Here is a 20,876-nt window from a genome sequence, read left to right as displayed (position 1 = left end):
GAATTTGTACCAGGAAGTGTGCCACAGTCTCTTCAAGTCAGAAGGCCTTAGGGGAGAAATCTGGGATTGATTATAATACCTCAGGGAGGAGTTGATGACCATGATCGGTTTTTTTTAGGATTCAGAGATAGGAACCTGGAAGCCATGGTTCACAGCAACAGAGCAACTTAATTATCATCTGCAGTCATTTGTTTGAAGGGCTCATGAAAAGCAGGGTTTCAAGAGCCTTTAACCACTGTCCTGGGACAGTGTGAAAGACAGAAGGAGTTCAAGGGATGTGGGATGGAGTGGCTGCTCCTACTGGCTCTGGTTAGCTTGTTAAAAGAGAGTGATAGATTTAAACCCCAGAATTCTCAATTTAAGGCATATATTAATACCCAGGAACTTACTATGGGGATGCACTGAATGGATTTCCATCCTCCAAAAGCCACACAGCTGAGAGACTGGTAAACAAATTTAAGTTGGATTCTGAGGTTTGTAGAATTACATCAGTTAAGTTTTCAACCTTGTCACGCCTCTTAGAAGATAATTAAGGCATGGCAGAGACAAGACTTGAGATGAGGGTATGCGTGATGACCCAGAGAACTCACTGACCCCCCACCCATGCCATCCAAAACAGGTTAACTCCCTTGACTGTTCCCTCTTTTTACTTTTTGCCTAAAGGTACTATAACTTTCTTACCCTGAAGAGTTACACTGAAATAAAAGTCTATTTTTATGATCTGCATTGCAGCAACCCTCCCTTTGTCTTCAGACCTAGAAGACCCATGGGGGAGGTGGATAGTAAAAAGTCAAACCTGGGAGCAGAAGGCATAGGTAACAAGTAATTTGCAAAACCTTGCTACTTTACACCTTCAAAGATCTAGGGGAGTATGTGTGGGAATGAATTCCGTGGGCTCTAGACCAAAGACAAGACTAATATCATTTTAGACCAAGTTAAAATCATTGATATGAATGCACTTAGCAGAGACCCCAGATTCTGTTGCAAGTTTGAGCAGCTGGGAGTAGACACCATTGTTTGTTCAGTTGGTTGACAGAAATCTGGACTCAGTGGTGGCCAACATTAAACAGAGCTGAGATGTCATAAATTCCTTGATATCAAGTAAAGGAAAGAATCCAAAGACTCTGAGAGATAGGAATGCTGGAGTGAATTTATCATGTGCAACTTGCCTCTCACTCCCCGACTCTGTCTCCCAGGAGAGTACAGAGGACATCCTCCTTGCCAAAGTCTTGAGAAATACCTTGAGGAGGGAAACACCAATGTCTTCACCATGGCCACTGTTATCTGGAGGTTGGAGATTATTAAGGGAGCTTCAGTTGACATGGGGTTCCTGGATTCAGTAGGGATGGGAGGAACCCGGGTCAGTCAAGGACACATGGTACCTTTTCAATGGTAGAGATGAGAGCTGAAGGGGGAATCCTTCCTGTTCTCTCCCTGGGGACACATGGCTTTAATTCAGCCAGTGAGATTTTCCAATCCAGAGCTCTGAATCTTTTATCAGGTGTTTCTTTTGCAAATATTTTCTCCCAGTTCATGGTTCACCTTCTCATTCTTTTGACATTGTCTTTTGCAGAGCAGAAGTTTTTAATTTTAATGAAGCCCAGCTTATCAATTATTTCTTTCATGGATCCTGCCTTTGGTGCTGTATTTAAAAAGTCATCATCACTGCCAAGGTCATCTGGATTTTCTCCTATGTTTTCTTCTAGGAATTTTATAGTTTTGCATTTTAAATATAAGTTTATGATTCACTTTGAGTTAATTTTTGTGAAGGTCTGTGTAGAGATTCATCTTTTTTGTGTGTGTAGACATCCAGTTTTCCAGCAATATTTGTTGAGAAGGCTATTTTTGCTCCCTTGTTTTGCCTTTGTTCCTTTATCAAAGGTCAGTTGCCTATATTTACATGAGTTTATTTCTGGGCTCTCTGTTCTGTTTCATTTATCTTTTTGCCTACTCTTGTGCCAATACCGCACTGCCTTGGTCACTGTGGCTTTATAGTTGCGTCTTGAATTCGGGTAGCATCAATCTTCCAACTTTGTTCTTTTTCAAGACTCAGGACCTTGAGCAAGAAAAGCAACAGTCTGGATGATGAGATTGTATTGGAGGACCTAAGGATATAGACCCAACGACTCAACCCTACCTAATTTGACTGTTGATATTTTACAAAGCTCAACAGGAACCAACTCCTACTTCTTCTCCAGTTTCATTCTGCTCTATTGTCCTGCTGGGCTCCAACCACACTGGACTTGTTCCAGTTCCTTAAACTTGTCTGATTTTCCTTTCCTCACAGCTTTCGCACACATCGTTTCTTTTGCTTAAAATATTCTTCTTCCAGCCCTGTCCTGGCCAACTTCACTCATCCTTCCGATTTCAGGTAAAATAGCCCTTTCTTATTAGGTCTTTCCTATTACATGCTGTTGTATATTTTCCTCTCTTGCTCTCATCCGAATGTTAATTTTCTCTAAATTTATATACATTATCTGTAATGTCTGTTCACAAAACTTTGGTTTCATACATTTCTGCTTTGTTCTTTGCTGTGTCTGCTGCTGCTAACTTCCAATGGTGGGTCCAACAGGGATGGTGCTCAAAAATTATTTGCTAAATGGATGCTTTACATATGCTGTCTTGATTGCATTTCCTCACTTGCAAAATGGGAACACCTCATGTCAATAAATAAAACCTATAAAGTCTTTTTTAAAGGTACCATAGTGTTCTACAACAGGAATGATGATGATCATAATAGTAATGGCTATCTTTATCTGAACATTGTGGTCTATCAGGCCTTATTGCAAGGGCAGAACATATATTAATCATTTAGCTTTCCAAACTGATGAGGTAGACATTTGTATTATTCCTATTTACAAATGTATACACTGAGGCATGGAAAAATTAAGCAGCCTTTCTTAGCATTTTAGAACCAGTATTCTATGCAGTCAGGATTTGAATCCAGGCATTCTGACTCTAGATCTTATGCTCTTAATCTCAATGTTGTATTGCATATAAAATCCTGTTTCATAGGGTGCCTGACTGGCTCAGTTGATAGAGCATTTGACTCTTGATCTTGGGGGTCATGAGTCTGAGCCCCATAGTTGGGCATACAGCCTACTTAAAAAAATAATAATATAAAAAATTCTATTTCATTTAACCAATCCCCTTAATGATGTACATTTAAATTGTTTCTAACTTTAAGTCATTGCAAATGCCAGAATTAATTCCTATTATCTTCATACAATTATCCAATTATATTTGAAAATATTTGCTAAATTGCTTACCAGATTGAACATTTTTTTTCCATCAGCATCATGAACAGGCTCTTGCTCACATCCTTTGTGCTTTTAAGTATTTATAAGTTTAACAGAAGAAATAGGGCTACCTGATTTAGCAAATAAAAATATAGGGCACTCAGTTAAATTTGAATTTCAGATAAATAATGAATAAGTTTTTTGTGTATGTCCCATGAAATATTAGGACACATGTCAGTTAGTATAAGTATGTAGCATGTAACATTGGGATATACTTATAAAAAATTTTTGTTGCTTAACTGAGACTCAAAATTAAATTCAAATTCCAATTTAACTAGGAGTCCTATGTCGATCTGAGAACTGTAAGGAGAAAAGAAGTATTTAATTTAAATGTGTCAGTCCACCTTCAGTAACTAATCAATACCAAAGTATTTATTACAATAACCAAATTATAGAAGCAACCCAAGTGTGTGGATAAGAAGATGTGGTACCCCCCCCCCCCACACACACAGGGAATACTACTCAAACATATAAAAGAATGAAATCTTGCCATTTGCAATGACATGAGTGGAGCTAGAGAGTATAATGCTAAGTGAAATAAGCCAGACGGAGAAAGGAAAATACCATATGATTTCATTCATATGCAGAATTAGTAACAAAACAAATTAGCAAAGGAAGAAAAAGAGAGAGAGAGACAAACCAAGAAATAGACTCATTTTTAACTCAAGGTTGTCAGAGGGGAGGGGGTAGGGGATGGGTTAAAGAGGGGATGGGGATTAAGGAGGGCACTTGTTTTGATGGGCACCAGGTGATGTATGGAAGTGTTGAGTCTCTTTATTGTACGCCTGAAACTAATAGAACCCTGTATGCTAACCATACTGGAATTAAAGTGCAATACAACACAATACAAGTATTTACCAAGTAGTAGCTAAGTGCTGGGTGTTTTGACTATAAGAAAGAATACATAGTTCCTGACATCAGCTAGCACACTGTCTAGTGAGGACAAGACACATAGTTAAATCTAATACAAGACCATAAGCACAGTGATGGCGATACACACAGGGGTGTTCATTAGGGACATCTAAGACCAGATGGGGAAGCAGAATTGTTAAAAGACTCCTGAAGGCTTGGCCACCCCCTAAGGGATGATGGGGGATTTCAGGCAGAGAGAGGTGTAGAGTCTAAAGCCAAAGCTGGCAAGTAGCACGAGTGTGTAGGCGACATAGCAGCTAATGTTGCTGTAGCCAAAGGCGTGAGGCAGGGAGTGACGAGGAACGAGCCTGGGGATTTGGGGGTAGGAGGTAAATCGTGAAGGTGGTTCATTGTAAATGCCACACGGCTAAATGGAACAAGATTTTAAGCAGGACAGACTTATTGCTCAGGGAAGCTTCTCTGTGGAACCTTTCCCAGGGACCTTTTCTCCCTGAAGCTTTTCCTCGCGAATCAGGAGGCTCTCCTCAAGGTTGTTCTGGGAACAGAAACTAATTATGTTGTGTCGCAAAGGCCTATTCACTATCTTCCCCATGGGACTTATTGAGGGCAGGAATCTTTATCCCCCCGGCCCCGGTACCCCCATCTTCCAATTCCACATTGGCTATGCTGAATCCTAAATAGTTGGTCGAGTGGGTGCTGCATCAGTGACCTCCAGCCAGCCCACATTCTCTTACTGCTAAATCGCATCAGGTCTCCAAATGGTCGCCGGTGCTCCCCCTCTACTGCCAGGAGCTTCCGCACCACTTAGAGCCCTGTCCATTCTACTGCCTGGAAAGGAACTTCCTCTCCTAGAACTTTGTCACGGTCCCCACCCATCTTCCTGAGACAGGATGACTTCTGTTTTAGAAAATGTCCAGCGAGAGTGACTTCTGCTCATGATGTCCTACGGCAGCCTCATGTGGCTGACGGTGGCCTGCTCACCCCCAGGAAACTCAATTTGGGATATCCCATGGTCACCCATTTTGCCTTTCTATCACCCTTTATCTTCCTTCCACAGGCTCTTCCTCTCTGAGAGTATTAGGTTTCAGACGTGTATTTGTCAGACCTTTGAACTCGCTCAGGTTTCAGTTAGGGCTGTTGTTGTTGTATGTAGTTTAATCCCAGGAACCATCCTTACTCGCCTGATTCTTAATTTGTGTGTGTGTGTTGGGAGGGGGGCTTTTCTAACATTCGCATATGGCAGGGGCATCCTAGTCCACCTTCAAGGACGCCTGGTGGCTGACCTTGCTGTCACTTTTCTGCAGCAGCAACAGTTGCTCTGGCTTCGCTCCTGGACGAATCCGAGTCCCCACAGGGCTCCTGAGTGGGCCCTACCCTCAGTTCCCTGTTTACCCCCTTAAAGCCTCTGGATTGGGACCCTGCCTTGGCCTCTGTGTCTCTCCAGGATCCCAAGTTCCTATGGGTCAGTTACGGGAGCTCCAGAATCTGAGGAACCAGCCCAGTTGGCTTTCATTATGTAATTTCACGTGCCTGAGAACCCCAGCATCCCTGTGCTTTCATCTTTGGTGACAGACAAAAGACAAAATCAAAGACAAAGAAATGGTGGGCGTAGAAAAGTTAATTTTTTTTTTTTTTAAATTACCCAGCTAGTGAGTGGCTTACCTGGGATTCGAACTCTCGCTCTGTGATTCTAACACCCACATTCTCCCTGTCATATGGTCTCTCCAGAAGCCTGATGCATGGGCCCCAGGGCAAGTCATTTAGGTTTATGAGTTTCAGCTTTCTCCTTTCCAAAACCGAGTTCGTTGTAACAGGTTAATTAGAACTACCTCTCAAGATGGTTGTAGAGATTAACAGGAATTATGTAAATTAGGCACCCTGCCCAGAGCCTGACAACAGCCAACCAAGAGCCATCTCCTCCCTTCCTTGCTGTGTCCATCTGGGTGGACTTTTTCCATTGTCTTAGCAAGGGAGCAGCTCCGAGGAAGTACCAGTGTCAGCCAAGAAGGCCTGGGAGGAGCTGCTTTCCAGAAGCCCACGTGCGTGAAGGATGGCTCTTCCCCAGCTGACCAAACAAAGTGGGCGGAGTCATCCCGAAGGACGCCCAGATGCTCACGCCCCCTCACAGGTAAGGAGGCAGGACCGGCCGGAACCCCCCTGCCCCCAGCACCGGGGAGGCCAGGTCTGCACCGACCTGGGGCATCCCAGAAAGACAAGGCTGGTTCAGCAGGGATTTGGGGGAAATGCTCTTTTGCACAAAGCTACTTTTTGGTATTTCTTATCTCCCCACCCCATCTGAGCATGCCCACAGCCCGGCTCTGAGTTACGAGCACATAAATCTCCATCACAAATTTATTGCCATCATTTATCAGCTCCTATTGCTCAATGGCCAAGCAGTTAATTTTAAAATGAAGTGGGGCTGTTTTCATTAATACCCTCACGCTAACTACCTATCAAAACACTCAAAGACAATTAATACCATGTTGCTGAAGTACTGAACCAATAAATATCTCCAGTCTTGGCTTGTCTCTGGCAGATAAAAGACATTAGACTCATCCCCTATTTCAATAATATTCTTCCATTCTCTTCCCCTCCATAGCATCCGAAACATTTACATTGAAGAGCGAGATTAAATCGCCAGACCAGCCCATAACATGAATTTAAAAGGCTGTTTTTTCATGACATCTCAGTAATGCCTTCAGGATAGAGTGGTAATGACAACGTGCCTGAAAAGAAGATGGTGCATTTCTGAGGAAGCTACATCATCAATACCAAAGCCTTTTGGCCTCAGAGGCTTTCTGGAAAGCAAATGCCTCGCCTTGGATGGGGGCTGGAATCCAGTTTGATCAGCAGTCTGAGCAGTGGGCGGGAATTGGAATCCACATTCTCACAGGCTCACAGCCTTGACAGACAGAATATTCTAGATGTTGACAACTCTGGAGCCACATCAGGGATGGGTGGCATGTGGTCATTTGTTATTTACTAAGGCATGAATTTACCCCTCACATGGAGGCCTGGCCTGACTGTGATTTTCTAACAACCTTTTCTGCCCCTAGCACTGTATTCAATCATTCTTTTTTAGCATATATTTGTGGGCCTACTGTCTGCAAAATGCTGCCCTAGGCCCCAGGGATGCTGCATGGGCATCTCGGTCTGCAGGACGCACGTTCCCATCTTCTTTATTATTTGCCATGAGCCAGCATCATTTAGACAACAACTCTTCAGTAATAAAAAATTGGTGTCTTTGTAGAAATAGCCCTGGAAAAGAAATCTGGGTGTTGCCTTAAAAATTTTTTTTTATTGCCCCCCACCCCATGTTGCTTAAATAATGTGTTCACTGTGGAAAAATTAGAAACTAGAGATGAGCGGAAAGAAAATAATTAGCTCCCTAAATCCTACTGTACAGGGAGAACCACAGCTAACCTTTGCTTCCCACACACGTGAGCTCTCTTTCTTCTTTTTGTATATCTACTGCCTTTTTAAAAGCATAATTATTCTTTGTGTAATTTCCTGCCCCCATCTCCTTCTATAGAAGTCTATACTGTCCCATCATTCTATCTTAATAGGCATATTTGTATAGTTAATGGCTGCCGACACTCTCTGGGTCCTACTACCCTGTGTATGATATCAAAAAAAAAAAAAAAAAAGAAGAATGTATACTAGCATGTTTAAATGTTCCTCCCTGTCTGAATGTTAAGGTGGTTTTCTGCACTTTTTAAGTCATAAACAACACGTAAACATAAACAACTTGTCTAGTCTTTATTACTAGATCTTGGTGCACACCTCTAATTATTTCCTTGGGATCCACTCACTGAATTTCTAGGTCAGTTTGTAGGCACATTTTTAAACCCTTTGCTTTACGTGGCCAGACTGCCCTCAAAATGTTTCCAGTTTATGTTCCCAGATAAGCTTGTCCTCTGCCAGGTGAGGACTTCCCGGCTTCTCACAATCAAATTATAGAGAAACAGACTGTGCCTGCTCCTCACTAATCTCTCCTTCCATTTAGACTGGCAGGAGTCTCCCTTCTCCTGCCAACAGCACCCCCGCCCCACCCCCCGCAACCCTGCCACTGTATGTGTCAGGGGGGCTCTGCAACTCACCTGTCCTTCCCTTGGCCTCAGGGCTTTACTTCTGGGAGTTGGACTCTCTTTGCCTATGAGCTCTTTCCACAATACTTAAAAATACTGTTTCTTGGGGCACCTGGGTGGCTCAGTGGGTTAAAGCCTCTGCCTTCAGCTCAGGTCATGATCCCAGGGTCCTGGGATCGAGTCCCGCATCGGGCTCTCTGCTCTGCGGGGAGCCTGCTTTCTCCCCTCTCTCTGCCTGCCTCTCTGCCTACTTGTGATCTCTGTCTGTCAAATAAATAAATAAAATATATATATTAAAAAATACTGTTTCTTGGGTGCCTGGGTGGCTCAGTCGGTTAAGCATCTGCAGTCAGCTTGGGTCATGATCATGGGGTCTTGGGATTGAGTCTTGCATCTGACTCCCTACTTCTCCCTCTGTCACTGCCCCACTCGTGGTCTCTCCCCCTCATCTCTCTCTGTCAAATAAATAAATAAACTCTTAAAAAAAAATACTGTCCTTTTTTTTTCTTTAAAAGAAAAAATGTGCTTGACCTCTGGTATGGGCTGAATTGTGTGCCCCCCACTCAAATTCCTATGTTGAAGCCCTAACCCCCAGTACCTCAGAATGTGCCTGTATTTAGAGATAAGAGCTTTAAAGAAGTGATTTAATTGTCATGAAGAATTTAAGGTAGACCACGACCCACTCTGTTCGGTGTCCTTCTAGAAGAAGAGGAACTTTGGACACACAATGAGGTGTGGGGGCACTTAGGAAAGACCGTGTGAAGACGGTGAGAAGGTAGCTCTCTGCAAGTCCAAAGGAGAGGCCTCCAAAAACACCAAAACTGCTGACCCTGGATCTCAGACTTCTAGCCTATAGAACTATGAGAAAACGAATTTCTGTTATTTAAGCCCCATAGCCTGTGGTGTTCTGTTACCCCAGCAAACCAATGCAACCTCAGTATAGAAAACCTTTCCTACAGCTGCCCTTATAAAAGCAAATTCCTGAGCAAATTTGCTCTTACCCTTTATTCTCTTGTCCCTTCTCACAGTGCAGCCCACTACCATCTGGATTCTGCCCCCAATTCTGCTCCTACTAAAGTTATAAACAACCTCCACATTATTGACCCAATGAACATCACGCCTGGCACATATAGACACTGAATTCCCCTCGTAGGAGTTGCTGTTATAATGGTCTTGATAAGGGGAAAAGTCTGCTCTAAGATGGCTGACCAAACCATAAGCAAATTCCAGTCCCTGTCTCAAAGCCCTTCTGGGTTCTTCTTTCCTACCCTGTTTCCCGCGCGTGCCAGAAGTACCAAGGATGAGGAAGTAGGAGGATATAAATTACCCTTCCTGCTCGTGCTCAGGCTCAGACCTTTGGAGAATGGTTTCCTCTGAGCCCACTGGCGTTACATAAACCTCTGATCCTCCAAAGTCTCCACATGCCTCTTGGTTCTTCCATCAGCACCCATTTCAGGTTCTGTAACAGTTTGAGTAAGAGGTGCCAACTCAGTCTGCCAAATTAGAGTATGGGATAATAAATATGTCCATATTATTTCTTTACAGAATGTGCATTGGCCATTCCCCCTGCCCAGCCCTAAAGGAACCAGAAACAGCCGGAAAAGGATCAGAGAAAGGACCTTTTAACACCTGAAAAGGATCTGTAAGTATGGAGAACATGTTCATAACAGAAAAGCTAAGGCATGTTTCCAAAATATCGCAGGGACAGGGAAGGGAGATTCAACAGAATATGTCTGAAGTGAGTCGTTGGCCAAAAGTAAGCCATTTTCTTTTTGAACCCCATTAATTTCGGACTGTTCCATTACAAAATGAATCTATACACATACACATACACATATTAGAAGGACTGCTGTTTTCATTTAATACTCCATCGTGAATATTTCTTATGGCATTAAATATTCTACATCAAAAGAAATATGCACTGGTAATTTTTAAAATATGGGTAGAAGAGGCATAGGGTCATAGACTTCTTTGGAAAATAGAGCAGGCATACATACACATTCTAGAATTTGGAAGATACAGTGTGCTCTGGGTCAGTTTCCTCCAGGGTTGTTTTCGCTTACTTGTTTGTTTTTCTATGCAGAAGTTGTCTGCCTCCAACTCTATTTGAGTTATTGAAAAGGCGCATGTACCTAGCTCACTGATCTTTCTGATTCTCCTTTCAGTTTCTAAGAGTCAGGCTTGGAAGATTTTCTGATGGTGCTTTGGCCTCCCTGCAAATGAAAAGTAAGTAGATAATCAAGAAGCCACCTTTGGAAGGTGAGCCTGGTGTGTGCCCCTCCCTCCCCACTCCACCACTCCCCGCCCCCCGCCACCCCCCACCCTGCCTCCTCCCAGATGTCCAGGTGTGCGTCTAAGTGCTCCTCAGGATGACTTGGCAATGATACCAAATGCCATTCAGAAGGGAGGGTAAGCCAGGCAAGAGCTCTTGTAGCAAGCACCTGGCACGGGGAAGGGCTCTGCTTGCTGTGATGTTTCTTTCATCAGCCGGCGGTTGTGTGCTTCTGGAAAGAGAGCTGTTAAGCCCTCTTTCACAGACTGGGAGAGAGGTGGCCCGAAGCATTTGAAAGCCCAGATTTATGGACTCATGGTGCAGAGACTCCCTGATTTGCTCCAGGAGAGAAGATGCAGCAGCTCCGATGAGAAAAGAGGCAGGATTTTGGGTCCTCACTTAGGGCTCACTCGGATCTCACACCCTCCATGGGCACAGAGGGCCAGAGTGCTGGAGGCTGGGGTGGTAGGAAGTGGAGGGACTGTCCTAATCATCCATTGCTCCAGCTGTACCTCCTGGGAACCAGACCCTGGAAGCAAGAGGCCTGTCTTGGACCCTGGTGATACCAACCTCCTCTTCTCTGAAGCTGCCTCCAAGTTCCTTGTATTCCTTCTTCCTCAGAGGCTCCCCAGTTGGCTCTTGCAAGGGCCCGTCTCTCCCTTAGCATATCCTGTTCGCTTTCCTAGGTTCACCTGCTTTTCCACCAATCCTAGAGCCCGGTGCCTCCCCTGGCTTCCCGCCCTTTGCCACTGTCACCAATTGTTTGATAACTTTTTTGTGGAAAATTTTTTTGAGGATACAGAAATATTTCCTGCCCTGAGTTTAGATGGAAAGATGATCTAGATGCTGAAAATGCATTATTAAATGGGGAGAGTGCTACAGTGGAGGGAGGCACAGTGTGCTGAGGGGTTCAAGCCTCTGAAGACAGTCTTTAAAACCCAATCAACAAGCCAGATTCCCCAGTTTCTGTCTCTAGGTTATTTTGTTTCCCCTGTGTTTCCCACATTTCACAACAAACTGCCTCCTAGACTTCAGTGTCTTACACGCATCTGTAGCTTAAAATGGAGTTCCTGATCTCCTGCAAACCCTAAACTAGCATGAGCAGTAACACCCAAGCCCTTGAAATTGTATGGTCATGAAGGTCCCCCATCTCCACCTGCCGGGCTCCCTGAGATTCGTTAGATGCTACTACTGTGTTCTCAGTTTCTGCTGTTTGTAGAACAGGAGGATTTCTCTTTCTTCCTTGCAAGCTTAGCCCCGCAATGACCTTTTAAAAATTTCATATTGACCAATATCTCTAGTTGTAAAAGATGTATGAATTTTAAGGTAGCATCCTCTGTCTTGAAGGTCTTCATTATAATATTTTTTTAACTTATGAAATATAACACAAATACAGATAAGTGCACAAAATAAAAATCTGTAGCTCAATGATTTATCCCAACCAAACCTCCTTTATTCTGTTCATAAGGTAAATTACTTTGATTTTGAGATGCTAAGTTAACCTTGCCTTATGGGAATAAAACCAGACCAGTTGTACTGTATATCTTTTTACTTTCAGGCTGGAGTCTATGTTAAGGTTTTGTTTAAAGTTTTTGCATCTTTGTTCATGTGTGAAAATCACCTGTAACTTTTTTTCTTCCATAATATCCTTGTCAGGTTTGTTATCAAAGTGAAATAGTTAGATGGATTTCTCTTTTTCTATTTTCTAAAAGAGTTATGAACTATTAGCATCCTTTCTTCCTTACATGTTTAACAGAAGTCACTGTTGGAGACATTAGGGCCAAGAGTTTTCTTGGGAAGGTTTTGATATCTTTCATTTTGATAGGACGGTTCAGATTTCAATTTCTTCTAATGATAGGATTTTTAAGGAATTGGTCCAACATCCATTTGGCTAATATATTTTAGTCATTGGGATAAAACTATTCAATGAATTTCTCTTATTATTTTTTTAAGGTTTTATTTATTTGAGAGAGAGAAAATGAGACATAGCATGAGAGGGGAGAAGGTCAGAGGGAGCAGCACACTCCTCATGGAGCTGGGAGCCCGAGGAGGGACTTGATACCGGGACTCCAGGATCATGACCTGAGCCGAAGGCAGTTGCTTAACCAACTGAGCCACCCAGGCACCCCCTCTTATTATATTATTTTTTAATGATTATTTTATAGTCATACCCCTTTTTCATCCCTGACATTGCTTAGATGTATATCTAAGTTCCCCTTTTATGAGTCATTCTCTTTACAGTATTCAATTTTAATATTCGTTTCAAAGTGCCAATTTACAGTTGTGTTGACATCTATTGCACGTTTGCTTTGTCTTTCATGATTTTTCTTTCTGTTTATCTTTCCCTTCTTTCTACTTTCTTTGGGCATAATTTAGTGGTTTAATACTAGTTATTGAGTTGGATCCTTAGTCCACTGATTTCATCCTTTTTTATTTGCTAACATACATATTCAAAGCTCACATATGTTATGTGAATATGGGCTAGCTAAATCCCTTAAGTTTTTTAAAAATTTATTTTAAATTTACATATAGTAAAATTAACTTTTCTTTGTTGATGAAATGCCTGTTCAAATCTTTTGCCTATTTTTAATTGGGTCGTTTGCTTTATTATTGTTGATTTTTGAAAGTTGTTTATATATTTTGGTCATAAGTTCCTTGTCAGATATATGCTTTAAAAATATGTTCCCCACCTCCCTCCACCCTTTCCCCACACTGGGCCTTCTGGGTGGCTCAGTTGGTTGAGCATCTGACTCTTGATTTTGGCTCAGGTCACGATCATGGATGGGCTCCATACTCAGCAGGGAGTCTGCTTGAGATCCTCTCCATCTCCCTCTCCCCCACTGCCCACTGCCCATGTTCTCTCTCTCTCTCTCTGTGTACAATAAATTTAACAAAATATAAAAAAAATTAGTAAATAAAAAAATATTTTTCCCAGTCTGTGGCCTTACTTTTCCTTCTCTTAACAGTGTCTTTTGATAAGCAAAATACTTTAATTTTAATTTTAATGAAGATGAATATATTTTTTTCCATGGATCATGCTTTTGCTTCTGTATTTTAGAACTCTCCACAAAATTCAAGGTTGCAAAGAGTTTCTAGTATATCTTATTCTGAATTTTTATAAATTTAGGTTGTACATTTAGTTTTACTTCATTTTGACTTAAATTTTGTACAAAGTGTGAAGTAGATATTGAGGTTGTTCTCCCTCTTCTCATTTTTTGCATGTGGATGTTCAGTCTTCTAGCATCATGTGTGGAAAGACTATACTTTCTTCACTGTGTTGCTTCTACACTGTTGTCAAAAATCAGCTCACTGTACTTGTATGAATCTACTTCTAGACTGTGTTCTGTTCCATTGATCTATGTATCTATTCTTTTGCCAATACTGTGCTGTCTTTTTTACTGTAGCTTCATAGCCTTGAAATCACATAGTGTGGAACCTTCTATTTGTCTCCCTTTCAAAACTGTTTTACCTTTTCTAGCCAGATTGCCTTTCCATGAAAAAATCTGAAATCAGTTTGTTGCTATCTACAAAACATTGTGCTGGGATTTTTGTTGAGATCGAATTGACTCTATAGATCAATATGAAGAGATTTAATATTTCAACAACATTGAGTCTTTCCACCCAACCGCATGCTGTCCCTTTGCATTTAGATTTTATCTAATCTCTTCACCAGTGTTTTTTAGTTTTCAGCATATAGATTCTGAACATATTTGATTAGATTTATATCTAAGTTATTTTGGGGAATTACTATTGTAAATGGTACTTTAAAAACTGAATTCTAATTGTTCATTACTATTCCATAGAAATATAATTGATTTTTATATATTGATCATATATCCTGTGACCTTGCTCTTATGGACCGAATGTTTGTCTCTCCCCCCAACCCCCACTCCAGTTCATATGTTGAAGCCCTAATTCCCGATGTGATGGTGTTTGGAGATGGGGCGTTTGGGCAGTGATTAGGGTTAAATGAGGTCATGAGATTGGGGCTATCATGATGGGACTGGTGTTCTGATAACAATAAAAGACACCAGAGATCTTCTTCTTCTCTCTCTCTCTCTCAAGGCTGCACAAAGAAGAAGTCATGTGTGCACATAGAGAGAAGGTGGCTGCCTACAAGCCAAGATGAGAGTCCTCAGAATGAAACTGACCTTGCTGGTACCTTGATTATGGACTTCTTAGCCTCTAGAACTGTGAGAAATAAATTTCTGTTATTCAGCCACCGAGCCTATGGTATTTTGTTTTAGCAGATTTATATTTATATTTATAACAAATTTGTTGTAGGCCATTTTTTGGTGGATTCTCTGGATTTACCTCATAGACAATCATGCAGCCTGTGAATATAGTTTTCTTTCTTCTTTTTAACATCAGTAACAATGATATGCTGAGCCATACTGAAGCCTGAAGCAAAAAGAAAAATCAGGAATACTGACTCTGTCTTCATTAAAAAAACTGATATTTTGTTCATTGTGACTATTTTTGTATTCATTTTTATTTAAAATGTATTTGCACTGAAGTATTACTTATCTTCATGACTGAATGTTTTGGCCTCTTCAGTTTTGTACCTTAGTAAGTACCCTAGCTTGCTGTGCCTGCCCCCGGCCCTTGGTGTGCTCTGTTTCAACGGGGAGCCAGAGTTCAGGGTTCTGTTTGTCAGATGGGCAGAGTAAGGAGATGGGGCCGTACTCACATTAGGAATCTTTTACCCACACACACTGGTGTCCAGCCGTGACCTTTTCTCCTCTCTTTAGCTGATGGGGACCATGAGCAACGAGGCTTTACCAGGAAAGAACAAGTGCATGGCAGAACTCCTGCTCCCACCTGAGCCACACAGACCACCACCTCCCGTGCAATGTGGGCAGTGTTTGTATCAGGTCAATAAAATAACACTGGTAAGTGACTGGCACATCGTTCTCAATTTTGATAATAATTGTTGCTATTATCTTTGTTATTTTTACAGGACAGTTCACTCAGATACAATCCGTGGTTTGTCCTTGCTGCTACAGGAAAGCTGAAACAAGGAGAAGTTTGGGGGTTTTCTCTTCTCCCATCCTGCCAAGTTAGTCAGCCTCCGTGTTCAGGGTTGGAGCTCCCCAGACTCATGCTTCCTAGTAGCTGGAAGGTTCTGCGATGTCCCAGACCTCATTCAGGTGTGTACAAAATGTTAACTTATTTCGGATTCTTAACTTCCAAGCTCTCTTTCATCAGGCAACTCAATTTGAGCACCTTTGGGTAAATCTAGGCCAGCCAGTGATTTGTCTCACATTTACAATTATTAGATTCATGTCCAGTTTAAAACCATTTCTGGGGGTACCTGGGTGGCTCAGTCAGTTAAGCATCTGCCTTTGGCTCAGGTCATAATCCTGGAGACCCAGGATCAAGCCCTGCCTCAGACTATCAGACTCTCTGCTCAGTGGGGAGTCTGCTTCTCCCTCTCCGCTCGTGCCCTCTCTCAAATAAATAAATGATGAAATATTAAAAAAAAAAAAAAACAACCACCAAACTAAACCATTTCTTGTTTCTTCTCTCCCCTGCTCTGGAGTCTGTGCCAATGCCAGGGGGCCCTGGGGCCACTACAGTGGGGCAAAATGGGTCAAGGGGGACAAGTTCCGGTCTCTCCTGCGTCTTGTTCTTACATTGCCAGAGATGCAGCTGTCCCCATGGTCTCACCTCCCATCATAGATGCTGACTAGGGATTGCTCTGTTCAGGGGCACCTCTGGTTCCTGGGAAGCCCCTGCATGAGTGATTCTCATGGAGGACACCTTTTGCTCCCTCACGCCCACGGCCCCTTCATGGGCATCTCTTGTTGTGCCTCCTTTTTGGCCCAGAAGGCGATTTCTTGTAGATGGCCCAGGGGACTACTGTCCCTGTGTCTGTGTCTCCTGCAGGGAAGCCTGGGGGTGCCACATTCAAATTTATCTCCCCCTTCCCTTAGGACTTTCTTGTGTTTATGTTCCTTCTCCCCCTCCCCAACAGGACAAGGGGGACAAACTCTCATCACCACTACTCTCTCTTCTAACATTGTTTCTGCCTCTCCCTTCCCAGAGCCCATTGACTATTTCTTCCTGGGACAAGGGAGGGAGATAGTTCAGTCTCTTCAAAAGTCTATACAAATTAGTTAAGTCAGACAATAGGGATGGTGCTCTTTGAGCTTTGAAGTCTTGGCTTTGATAATGGGCCCTGTTCAGAGCAAACGGTTCACTTCCAGCATAAACCATGGATGTTTCTTTGGGGGCTAAGGGAAGTGACAAGAAATGATTGGCCCCAAGGGACAAGATGGGAGCTTGTCATTGATACTTCTGTGGGATCTCTTTGTTTTTTAAAGATTTTTATTTATTGGGACGCCTGGGTGGCTCAGTTGGTGAAGCAACTGCCTTCGGCTCAGGTCATGATCCCAGCGTCCTGGAATTGAGTCCCACATCGGGCTCCTTGCTCGGCAGGGAGCCTGCTTCTCCCTCTGCCTCTGCCTGCCATTCTGTCTGCCTGTGCTCGCTCTCTCTCCCTCTCTCTCTCTCTGACAAATAAATAAAATCTTTAAAAAAAAAAAGGCTTTTATTTATTTATTCAACAGACAGAGATCACAAGTAGGCAGAAAGTCGGTCAGAGAGAGGAGAGAAGCAGGCTCCTCACTGTGCAGAAAGCCTAATGTGGGGCTCGATCCCAGGAACTGAGATCATGACCTGAGCCGAAGGCAGAGGCTTAACCCACTGAGCCACCCAGGCACCCCACGTGGGATCTCTTTATTTTATTATCTTCAATTCCAATGAGATAATAGTTGCAAATTAAGCCCATAGCACAGTGCTTGGCCTTTTGGTCTTCACGAATGCAGGCTAATTTATAGAAATAATAATTTGAAGTTTTCTCTCATTATTACATCAGATCTGGAAATAAGGGAGTTTAGATTCGCTCATTCCAAGAAGCTAGCAGAGCCTCCATGATCTGAGCTCCTTTCCCTCAGAGCGTCATTACTATCTTTTGTGCTTTGAGGCCAAGTAACAACTTGGTAAGGATCCAGGAAAAAGCCCTCCATTCAACTAATTACTGGGAATCCACTTTCAGTAAGATGCAGTACGGCAGGAAGGTGAGGAGGTGGAAGGGCCAAGGTAACCTTTTGTTCTATTACACTTGGGTGTTTTGCACAGAACTGTAAAATGGGTGAAGTTCTACCTGTGGTGCAGAGGGGCCTGGACTCTGTGCATCCCAGCTCTGAAGTCTAAGCCAGGAGCCCCAGGACCAGGTTGGTCTGGAAGCAATGGAGATGCCCGCTTTCTGAAGGGACTTAATGGATATTAACTGGGCTTGGCCAGTTAATATCTCAGTAGAAGTGAGCCAGAAATAACAAAGAACAGGGCACTTGTTCTTGGTTTTTTTGGACTGAGCTGTGTCATTAGATGGGAGGGGGAGGGAACGAGGACCCTAACGGTGTCCTTCCCCCAAACAGTGACACCACTTTATGCTCCATTTCTCATAGCCCTTAAAATCCAGTGGTCAACACTTTATGGTCTTCCTTTGTTTATCAAAAACTTTTCTCACTTTTGCGAAACCCCTACTTCACAAATGAGGGGTGCTGAGGTTCAAAGGTGGGATGGTGAAGATGAGTCTGCATCTGAGGCAATCAGAGGAGAGACTCAAGCCCAAAGCTGCTGAGCCTGGTAGAGATGCACTCCCCCTTGTCTCTGAACTGGATCCAGATCCTGTGTGTTTCCCATCCCAGGAGAAGACAAGGCTGGGTCACTCAAGGGACAGTGGGCCACAGAATGTGACTCTCTGACTCCCTCTTGCTGTGCATTGGCAAACACCCAGCTTTCTGTGCCATTTGACTGAGGATTCACCCTGACTTAACTTCTACGGCTCGTGAGGATTAGGACTCCATTCAGCCTTGTAGTGGTGCTGCATGTCCTCAGGAGACCAGCTCCCCACTCCGCCCGCTGCAGACCCCAGCTACCCAGAAATGGTGCTCAGGGAAACCAATGGCTTCCTTCATGGTTCCTGTATTAACTGCCCACTCTGAAGAACAAGACTTGTTAAAGAAGAATTTAGCATACTCAAAGGGGGCTAAAATCATTCAGAGCTCTCTTTGACTATTTTGAAAAAAAGTTAAGGGCTGTGAGTCACCCACAAGTCCCAAGTAAGAGCACTGTTGGGGTGTAACCATTCCACAGTATTTGTTGCTGGCACTTGTCTTTGTCTAAATTGATTTGACTCCGGTTTCAGGGCTGAGAGATGAATGCTTGTGGTTCATGTTCACTAACTGGGTGATTTTAATCTTTCTGGGGCTTATCATTTCATCACTTACTAAATGGGACTAATCACACCTATCTTGCTGGGTCACTGGGAGAATGGAATGATGACATAGGATGACAAAAGTCAAGCATCCACTTCCACATTGACATTACGGTTTCACGGCTGGGCATCTAATTGAAATAGGAATAAGTAAGGACCAATAGATCCATCATTTATGTCTTTGTGGGTTCAGTTCAGTTAGTAAAATTTATTTTAAAACCATGGTCTTTGGGCTTTGGGGTTTATCAGATTTTGGGGTGTGTTGCTGATCCGGGTTCCCAGCTGGCCCAGTTCAAGTGCAGGGAAAGCCCAGCTGGGTGGAGACTGACGGAGGGAAGCAGTAGAGGCCTGAAGGCTAACAGCGGATTTCTGTTTACAAAGCAGCTGCTCTGTCAGAGCCCATAACTACCAGCAACTCAGCACCCTCCAGAATTCAGGGTCAGGATAACAGGCAGGGGAAAATGGCCAAGTGGATAAGCATATCAAAGAAGACGAAGAATTCCTTGTCACTTCTGTCAGGAACCCTGTCAGTGGTCTTTCAGCAGACGCTGGGACTCCATCTTCCCTCCCCTCCCTTGACAAAACTTTTAGAACTTATCTTTGTAAAAGTTGTTTATAGTGAAGTGTTTTCCTAGAACATCTAGGCTGATGACCCGAGACTTGCATGGGCAGATGATCTGCTTTCATTGATCTGCACTTTGGAACTCAAGGAGGGTAAAGACGATTTAATGCCTATTTTCAAAGAATGAAGGATCTTTTGTTCAATTCTTGCCGGGGAGCAGACAAAGGAAATAGGCTTCACCTGTAACAGGAGGGGTTCGTGTTAGACAGGAGAGAGATTTATCAGGCTGGGAGTATGAAGACAATAAAATGAGTTATGGTATCTCCTTACCTGGAGATCTTCAAAGTAAGATATACTTCCCTCTGACAGGAGCAGTCGGGGGTGGTGGTGGGGAGGTGGGATTCCTAGCTGGAGGCAGGGAAATGGACTTCAGCGACCTTTGAAGGTTGAGTCTAGCCATCTGAATCTGGGATAAACTAAGATGGGAAAATTTATGGCTTTGACATCCATCAGGTGAATAAATCTGAGGCTCTGCTGGAATTTGAGGAAAAAGAAGATTCCAGAAGCCTGTGCTGGCATGACCACTCTATCAGCCAGGGGTCCAGTGGGAAACAGATGGTACATTCAACTTGAAATTATTTGAGAGGGGTTTAGTAAAGAGGCTATTTACAAAGGCGTGGGTAAGATGTAGAGAAATGACAAAGGACAGAGCAGTAACCCAAAGCTCTTACTATCCTTGTGTCTAAAGGGGTTAAGGGAGGGAGCTCTTAATCAGAACACAGAAGGAGAAATTAAGGTCTCGAGAGCCATGTTGAGAGGGACTGTGACCTCCTGTTGAGGTACATCACCAGTCAGAGAGGACCTGGGGAGGGAGCCAGGGAAGTAAATACTCTGCCATCACTTCTTCCCGATAATCTACTGCCACGGCTTCTGATGGGCTGATCCCAGCTGATAACCCCAGGCCAAGGAAGCCCGTTGACATGGTCCACACAGGTCAGCCTTCTGAGCACAGAACATCTTCGAGAAGGTGGGAGAGAGTATATCTGGAAGGGCAAATTAAAGCTGACACAACCGTGGCTCATCCTCTGACAGTACGAAGTGACTTTCAGGTGCCTAGCACTATTCCAGGCACTGGGAAGAGGACAGTGAATCAGACTTATATTCAGACAAATTGTGATTTAGAAATGTATCTACCCCTTACGCCCCTGACTGTTAGGGCCCCACACAGGTAGTTATTAATATGAGTAATAAGGAAAATTACTGGAAACTCCCTGTGCCTCAATATCCTCATCTGCGAAATGGAAATAACAACTACTTCTCTTTGGGGTTGGATTATATGTGCTCATGCCTATAAAGTGCTTAGAATGATGTGAGTTGTGAAGGGCTCACTCGGTACCTACTAGCTGTTATTATTACTATCATGACTATTGATATTTGTGTCTTCTCGCCAGTCTCTAGAACTCTTCCTCATCCTTGAAGTCCTAGATGGTGCATCTCC

General features: G+C 43.2%; 1 long non-coding RNA gene across 1 annotated transcript; it reads left to right on the top strand.

The window, feature by feature from the left end:
- Positions 1 to 1,936: 1,936 nt before the first annotated feature.
- Positions 1,937 to 8,415, top strand: LOC106005678. The gene is made up of 3 exons (XR_001179226.2): positions 1,937 to 2,371; positions 6,046 to 6,300; positions 6,772 to 8,415. It is a non-coding gene; the product is annotated as an uncharacterized LOC106005678 (long non-coding RNA).
- Positions 8,416 to 20,876: the final 12,461 nt, after the last annotated feature.

This window comes from Mustela putorius, unplaced genomic scaffold (genome assembly GCF_011764305.1).
Source record: "Mustela putorius furo isolate JIRA1106 unplaced genomic scaffold, ASM1176430v1.1 tig00003853_pilon_pilon_pilon, whole genome shotgun sequence".
Lineage (NCBI taxonomy): Eukaryota > Metazoa > Chordata > Mammalia > Carnivora > Mustelidae > Mustela > Mustela putorius.
The sequence above is the reverse complement of the archived record's forward strand: the minus strand, read 5'-3'. Positions and strand labels throughout refer to the sequence as shown.